This window comes from Octopus bimaculoides, chromosome 4 (assembly GCF_001194135.2).
Source record: "Octopus bimaculoides isolate UCB-OBI-ISO-001 chromosome 4, ASM119413v2, whole genome shotgun sequence".
Lineage (NCBI taxonomy): Eukaryota > Metazoa > Mollusca > Cephalopoda > Octopoda > Octopodidae > Octopus > Octopus bimaculoides.
The window spans coordinates 58,841,236-58,850,456 of record NC_068984.1 but is presented as its reverse complement, the minus strand read 5'-3'; the positions used below and the strand labels follow the sequence as shown (position 1 = coordinate 58,850,456).

Here is a 9,221-nt window from a genome sequence, read left to right as displayed (position 1 = left end):
AAAGCACCCACTACACTCTCTGAGTGGTTGGCGTTAGGAAGGGCATCCAGCTGTAGAAACTCTGCCAAATCAGACTGGAGCCTGGTGTTGCCATCCGGTTTCACCAGTCCTCAGTCAAATCGTCCAACCCATGCTAGCATGGAAAGCGGACATTAAACGATGATGATGATGATGATGATATATATATATATAAATATATATATATACATATTTTTTTCTTTATAAAGAATTTAGGATAAAATGACTTTAAAGATTTCATTATGTGGCAAGTGTGAAATAAAAACCTTGTAGGTAATATTTTATTCCAAGTTTGTAATTATATAGGTAACTATATTAAAGGGTGTGGATTTACCACACCTCTACACTATAAATAGATGTGAAATTTCTGCAAAAACCACCTCACTACTCCATTAGCACATGTTATAATGAAGCAGATCAAAAATATAAGGAAGACATTTAGATTAATTGTATATGAAACGATTTGAAATTTAATGTTATGAAAACATGTTATCTTCAGTACAATATGTCACAGCATATACACAGAATTATTTATAGATACCCATACAAGCATCGTATTCGCTGGGCCATATACATACATTTGCCGATATAAAATACAAAGAATCCCATTTACCTTCTCATCTCAACCACATGCATTTTTTATCAATATATATATATATATATATACACATATATACATATGTATATATGTATACAGATATATATACACACAAATATTTATTTATTCATATATATATATATATATATATATACATATATATATATATATAAAAATATATATATATATTTATACATATATATTTATACATATGTATATATATATACGCATTCGTGTGTAAAATTTATATATATTTATGTGTGTGTGTGTGTGTGTTTAGATATATATATATATGTGTGTGTGTATACATATACATATGAGTGTGTGTGTGTATATATATATATATATATATACATACACATGCTTTCACAAAATAAATGCTGGTTGTTACCTGTAGTAATAATGATATCTTTTAACTTGGCCCAAGAGCACTTTTTTCATAAAACAGATGGCATTACATGGAAGATGTGCAGTATGATAATGTTTCATTCATTTACCAACAAATATAGAACCACAGAGATAAAAAGACTAAATTGATCTTAGTGATATTTGAAATCTAACACTTTCCAGATGCCAAGGGAATCCCTTCAAAATCATAATAGTGGAAAGAAAAATGATTTGCTACATAAGCACATTGCCACATATTTTGGAAACTAATGAAAATTATATTTATTATGTTATTGTATCTCAAGAGGATCATTATGCTAATAAACACATGCACTGATTCAGTTTCACTTCGTTCTCATTCATCTGTTGGTTAAATAGCTAACTAACTGACTAATTGATTGTTTGATTAATTATTCAGTTAAACAATGAATCAGTTGTGTTTGCCAAAGTTCTTTTGTTGCCATTCACAGAACCTTTAATGACATGCCTTCTCTGCTACCAGTCTGTCTTGATTAAATGATTGAGTGATTAAATGAATGATTAATCAAACAATTGATTAGTTCATTGGTTAAATAGCTAAACAACTGATGAACAATAAGAAAGTGAAGTTGAAGCAGTGTGTGTGTTTATTATTGGCATAATGACTCTCCCAAGAGACAATAAAATCTGTTTCAGGGATCATATCAGGAATCTTGCAAACAAAACACACATAATATTTACTATTATTTGGAGATTTCAATTCACACCACAATTAAAACTAAATGCCAAACAATCCTTTCTGCTAAAGGCACAAGGCCTGAGATTTTGTGGGGAGGGGATTAGTCAATTGCACTGACCTAAGTGCTCAACTGGTACTTAATTTATTGATCCAGAAAAGACGAACAGCAAAGTTGACCTGTGTGGAATTTGAACTCGGAACATAAAGACAGATGAAAAGCCGCTAAGCATTTTATCCAGCATGTTAATGATTCTATCAGCTCGCCACCTTTAAATATCAAATAATCTTGGCAGAAGGCCAACAATTTTGAGGTAGCGGTAAGTCAATTACATTGATCCTAATGCTTAACCGGCACTTACTTTATAGACCCCAAAACAATGACAGGGAAAGATCAGCTCAGCAAAATTTTAACTCAGAACACTGAGCCAAAAGAAATAGGGCAAAGCATTTTATCAAATGTGCTAGTGATTCTACCAGCTTCCACCTTATGATATTGGTTTCAAATTTTGGTATAAGGCCAGCAATTTTTGAAGAGCGGGAGAGTCAATTAATACACTCTACCTATTTGACTGGTACTTTATTTTACTGACTCTTGAAAGGATGAAAGGCAATGCTGACCCCAACAAGATTTAAACTCAGAATGTAAAGGGCCACAAAAAAGCCCCCACTCAACACCACTAATAGTTTTTTCTACTATAGGCACAAAGGTTGAAAATTTGGGGGAGAGTGGCTAATCAATTATGACTCTGAAAGGACGAAAGGCAAAGTTGGCCTTGGCGAAATTTGAACTCAGAAAGCATAAAGCAAGAAGAATTGCTGCTAAGCATTTTGTCTTGTGTGCTAACAATTTTGCCAGTTTGCCTTCTTAATAATAATAATCATTTCTACTAAAGGTACAAGGTCTGAAATTTGTGGGGAGGGGACTAGTTGATTACATCGACCCCAGTGTTTCACTGGTACTTAATTTATCGACCTCAAAAGGATAAAAGGCAAATTTGACCTCAGAGGAAGTTGAACTCAGAACGTAGAGACGGGTGAAATATCATTAAACATTTTGAGCAGTATACTGACAATTCTGCCAGCCTGCCACCTAGTAATAATGGTTTCAAATTTTGGCACAAGGTCAGCAGCTTTGGGGAAGGGCTAAATCGATTACATCGACCCAGTGTTTAACTGGTACTTATTTTATCGAACCCGAAAGGATGACAAACAAAGTCGACCCCCGACGGAATTTGAACTCAGAGCGTAAGGACGGACGAAATACCGCTCAGCATTTTGCCCGGCACACCTTAATGACGATAGCAACATCATTTCTGATTCGTTCTTTCCGATACCAGTCAAATACATGGATCGATTTCATCGATTATACCCTTGCCTTATAATTTATGACATTCTGCCTACGTTATAAATTAATATTTGGCATTTTGTTACGTCCCTTTACGTTTTCCGTTCACATCACTCCAGGATTGACTTTCAACAATCATGGGTAGATAAAAGAAGCAACAATGATATATATATATATGTACTAGAAATCGATTCAGCTGACTTATACCCGTTCCCAAAATGTGTGGCTTTGTGACAATGTTGAGAAATTGTCATCTTGTGGTTTTTGTTTCCTCTTTGTAACCTCATTCGAGGCCCTTGTGGCAAATAATAAAATCCTATTATTATCATTATTATAATTATTATTATCATTATCATGATTGTTCTCTTTTGAAACTGAGAAAGAAAAAGGAAGGAGGTGGACGCTGAAGTGACTACGATGGTAATGATGATGATCATGAATACAATGATGACAGCAGTTATTAAAAGAGACAGCAAAGAATACGAGGTATTTCATCAATTCCGATGTAAATTTCCAGGTGCCTTGTATAATTTACCAAAAGAATTTATTACACAAACGAAGAAAAGAGAAAATTTTTTAAAAAAATCATTCAGCAAAATCCCAAAAGCTGACAAGTGAGTAAAACTGACTGACAGGAAATAGAATCTCAATTAAATTGTAAGACGTAATCAAAATATATAAACTCATGTGACCAAATTTATCGAGATTGATTTCGCAAGACCCTTTGACGAAACCTGATACCAATATGATTATTTTTAATATTAATATATAATAATAATGATAATAATAACTCACCATTTTTCTTTAACATAATGAATTAACAAAATCGTTACAATTTCTCTGCTTCCAGTGTGAGGAAGGTTATACATATTAATCAAATGTATGTGTGTGTGTGTATATATATATATATATATATATATATATATATATATGATATCCAGAAAAGCAGGAGGGTAGGGAAAAACTTGTGGAATGATATTCGTGAATTCTTTCAAATATGTAGAAGATCAAATTTCGAGTATAATAGTTAGATTGAAAACCACCGGCACGGTTCGAACTCAAAATCGAGAGGGGAGAAATTACAAAAAATTAGTTTGCTTTTTTTTTTTTTTTCTTCTAAGGAGAGTGGGAGATTGGAAAGTAAACGTTTACGTTTTCTTCAGAATATTAGCGACAAAAAAGAAGTTGAGTAGCATCAATTAGAAATTGAAACTGGAGCTAAAATTTGTCCGACACAATAATCTAATAATCTCAGCCATCTCCAACAAGTAAAGAATTATAATAATAAGTGATATAAATATTTAAAATATAATTTATTTCATTGAATATGCACATGAAATAATGCATTTATTACAATTAAGTAGATGGATAGCTATGAATGAATGGTATAATAATAAATGATGTAATAAACTATTTAGAAAAGAAAAAAAATAACACTTTAACGCTGGGCAGTATACGTCTTAGAATTCGTGTGAATGAGTGAATCTCCCATACAACCTAAACTGAAGGATCAGTTCAGTCACTCGATCGAAGTCAAGCCCAGCCTTTCTTATAATCTTAAAAAAAAAAAAAAAAAAAAAAATTTCCGGGAGCCCATCTTTTCGATTCTTTATGTCTCAAAGCATAACGATTTCTTACAACGACGCAAGATCGACTTCGGTAGTTGATTTATAATCTACTGAACTCTTACTGATATTTAATTTATCTACCCCACGGAGGAATGTGAATTGGAAATCAAGAACAAAACTACGAAGTATTTTGTTGTCTCAATGCTGGAACAAAAATAATTTCTTCTTTGTAAATAAATCATTCGGGCGCAAAATAATTCATGTAATGATGTGTATTCAATAATGAAAACCTATAAATATTGTATTGTTTCAATTTCTGGAAAAATGAAATACTGGAATTCAGTTCCTAAGGATGAAAATGTAAATGCAAGCTTTAAATAAGCTTTAAATGAAAGCTTTAAATAAGAGCGAAATATATTTATGTACCTGGTCATTCTTTGTATTGAAAATATTGAGAAAACATTCTTGCATTATAGAACTGATAAGAAATCCTGAAAGAACGTTTCTGTAAGATTTGAAAAGCTGTTGCTTCATTTTTAAGGATGAAAATGCCATTCCACATAGAAACATGTATGTATACACTAATATTTGTGGACCGAATTCAAAACTTTGAGATAAAGCGAAAAAGTACAACACTTAAACTTTCACTGCTTCATACAAACTATTTTCATTATAGAAAGTGAAAGATGTGTAATGTTTTCAATACTGAATGCATACATACTGTCATAACTTTGCCTGGGTATCGACTGAATTGTCGACATACTATCTAAGCTTAATAATAGTTATAACAGTAAAAAAATGAATACATTAAAAGAAAATTATAAACAGAAAATAGATGTTAACATTTCGTCATCTGGATTTATGGACCGACGGACAGTTGGGTAAAAAGTGACGTTTTCTGGAGAATTCGATAAACCAATATAAAATCTTTCCAGACAATTTTCGAGTGGGGATAAAATAGATAAAAACGAACAAAAGGTTTACTGCGAACTGAATAAGAATTAAGAAGCGAATAATGAACAGCACACCTTTTCTTCATCTCTTACAAAATGGTTTGTTTATTTAATGAAGGAAGAATGTTCCGTAGCGGATACACCTGCTTCTTTTGCGAATTTGCAGAAGAAAAAAAAAGGGGCAGCATGTTTTTTCTTCTTCATTTACAATATCCATATTATTTAAAGAAAAGATATAGAGATTAAATAAAGCAGTCATTCTTTGAAATATCCTAACTCATTAATAAGCATTAATAATGTGTGTATGCGTGTTTTCAATATATACTCACCTGTGTTGTACGTATACATCACATATAATCTCGCGCTTCGTACAGACTTACACTCATATATCCTATCGCTATTCACAGGAAAGAACCTTCTGCCACTTATAGTAGGGTTGGTCAGACCTGTTGTTCTTTTTAGTCATGAGTAAATAACCCTAAATTGGAAGCGAGACATTTTTGGAAGGTTTTCTGACGTGATCTACTCACATACCTTTATGGTGCTCCTTAGCAAAGAGAAGCTACTGGAAAGACTAATGAGATATGAATGAGTTATTCTTCAATAATCAATCACCAATAGATGAATATAAATTCCCAATAGGTAAATAGTAATGATTTCTATTGCCTAGTCACAAGACATATCTGTAAAGAAGGACAGTTACAGAGTGGAACTGGATGTTTTACTTTCCTTACAGCTGGTTCTGATCCCTCATGGGGTCGCTTCACCTTTTCATTCCTCCAAATAAATTATCTACTAACAGAACACTATAAAACCCTCTACTGTGTGTATTATTAACACTTCCCCCGATTCAGAAATTATGAGTTCTTACTATGAGACAATGCAACACTTGTATATTTGATTGAATGCCTTCCAATAGTTGCCTAGTATTTTATTTCATTAATTTCAGATGGATGAAAGTGAAAGTTAATCCCAGTAAGAATTGAATTCGAACTTTGAATAACGAAACTAAACACCAGCAAGCATTTTCTAGGGGTACGCAATCATGCCTGTCATACTAACGGCTGATAATTTTGGCACAAGGCCACAAATCTATATGGACAGAATAAAATCGATTAAACCGATACCACTACTCCAGCGGGATTTGAACTCGGGACATAAAAGAATATATCTGAACGCTGAAAGTATACAATCCAATACTATATTGTTTCTGACCACCAAGTTCCAAAATTACAGGTGAGACAATATAAGAGTGGAGACGTCCTATTCCTTTTAAAAGAATATTAATGAGGTAGTGATTCGAACTTTGAACCAAAATCGGTTCGTCACCAAAATGGGAACTTACACTATATCCACTAAGTGACTTCGGTCCAAAACTCTTTAAGGGAAAACCAAGTGGAGTGTTGTGACGACACAACAAAGAACTAAGTGCAGTGCAACCACTTCATCGAGAATTGAAACCGGCTCACAGAATCGATATACTGAATGCTTATCTTTTCCCAATGGTGCTCGTCAGTTATAATACATAATTAAAAAAAAAATTTGATGCAAATGCAGAAAAACGAAACAAAACAAAAAAAACCAAATAAGTGTATATAGACAATGTAGAAAAGGTTACCATGGATATAACATTCTGTTCCCCTCCCCCATTCAATTAAGAGCAAGAGAAGATAGAAGATATTGTGATCGCTCTCTTTATCTCTTCCCATATGATCAGATTCAAAAACAACAAATTATCTAATATACATATGTTTATATGTATACAGAAAGGTGTTTGTTTTGATGTGATAGATAAACTGAAGTGAGAGAGAGAGAGAGAGAGATTTTCAGTAACATAGATTAATGAGATTAAAGCTAATAAAGCAAGTTTGCAAGGTATGTTTGCTTGGCATCATTCTTCGACAGCTGCAGCATTTTTATTTCTTCACACTTTTAAAAGACGTTAATAAATAAGTGGAGCCTACGATTTATATCGTTTAGGTACAAACACGAAATATAGTGGGTAGTTATTGCAGCTAGATGACGATTTAAAGGAAACGAAGTAAATACATCATCACTCGTTTGTCATTTAAGATTGTCATTAACAATTTATAATGAGCATTAATTGCTGAAAATTGGTTGGGGAAATAATAGAAAAGAAGAGAAAGAATAGAGAGAGATGCTGTAATACGTAAGTTATGGATGACAAGGAAATCGGGGATCACAATATGAAATATATTACTTTGGAGATTGGACCCTGTTTTTGTAGCCATTCTTCGATTACTAAGTGATATTTGAAAAACAGTTTAAGATATTGAATCGAAGAGAAGAAGAAATGGCGGAAGAAGGATGAGATTTAAAATTTATTTTTTAAAAAATTGAAAAAAAAAAAAAGACGAAAAGCGATAAAACAAGCACAATACGAAAAGATTAGAGTGAAACTAGAAAGAAAGAATTAGCCACATATCAAAGAGTAGAAGGGAAAAAAAAATCTGTGAATGACCAACCAAGAACTGGAACGGCTGTTTTCTCCATTAAGGATAGACTGCCATTATGTCTAAAACCCAGGTGGAGGTGGGAATGTGATAATATTCTTCGGTAAGCAGTGGTAATCTTTATCATAGACTGCAAAGAAGAGAGGCGGACACTTGTTACTGCTCTCTGTACTGTTATTACACTATTCTTCACGCGCACAACTACTTTAGATCTTTGGTGCAACTCACAGCCGACTCTCTCTCTCTCTCTCTCTCTCTCTGTGTATCTACCTATCTATCTATCTATCTTTCTCTCATCATGATTATTATTATTACTTGAAAGTCATTGTTACAAATGATAAATGTTTATTAATTAGTTATTAGGTGCGACTAATAACAGACATATTTGAATATGGAATTTTTGTCTTTCATATTATACCTACCAGTTGTCTAGAAATAATACTTAAACAGCAGAACCAAAAGATGCAGTTGAATTTGAAGACTATATCGATAATAACCTAGTGGTAGAATATCTTGATTGTCATGAAACCGGTTCAGTCAGCAAGGTTTAATAGTAGTTTTAACAGTTTTTGGTAAGAGTCACAAGAATATTTACGGTAATAAATGCGCAAGTTAGTCATTAAGGGTTATCATCTCATCTTGTATAATCATCACCATTTACTATCGCAGGTGATTAATGGTAAACCTGTTGCAAGTTGACAACTAACAATTTGCCAAACGATAGATATTAAATAGTGGTGGCGGAGATGTGACAACGGCAAAAGCGATGATGACTGATCAAACTATACAAATTGATTTCCTTCAAAGGCATATTGCACAAAACTTCAATCAATCAGTCAGTCATAACGGAAAGGCAAATTGAGATGTTGTGAAGTTTATGCCTTTTCCAATGGCTTGAATGGTACCAATGAAGTGAAATGGCTACAACTAGGAATCGGGAAAAGAAGGTGACATCGATGGTACCGATAATAATAATAACATTAAGGTGTTTTTAACGACAATAATAGTAATAAAAGTAATAACAACCATAAAAAGAGCATTGGTGACTTATGAAGAAAATAAACTACCTGAAAAATCGATTATCACAAATCGATTATTTAAAGGTTTATTTTGAGGAAGAAGAAAATTGCCTATATATATATATATATATATATATATAT

General features: G+C 32.8%; 1 protein-coding gene across 8 annotated transcripts in view; it reads right to left on the bottom strand.

Annotated features, from left to right (window-relative positions):
- LOC106881796 (regulator of G-protein signaling 17) overlaps nt 1-8,365 on the bottom strand; it is a 378,661-nt gene extending 370,296 nt beyond the window's left edge. For 2 of the 8 annotated variants that reach the window (XM_052967117.1, XM_052967106.1), the window contains exon 1: nt 8,074-8,365. The gene's annotated coding sequence lies outside the window, so the exon portion shown is untranslated. Of the gene's footprint in view, nt 1-3,861; nt 3,938-5,060; nt 5,589-5,916; nt 6,188-8,073 lie in introns of those variants that run through there. The other 6 variants (XM_052967119.1, XM_052967118.1, XM_052967107.1 and 3 more) reach the window with 6 other exon arrangements.
- Nucleotides 8,366-9,221: the final 856 nt, after the last annotated feature.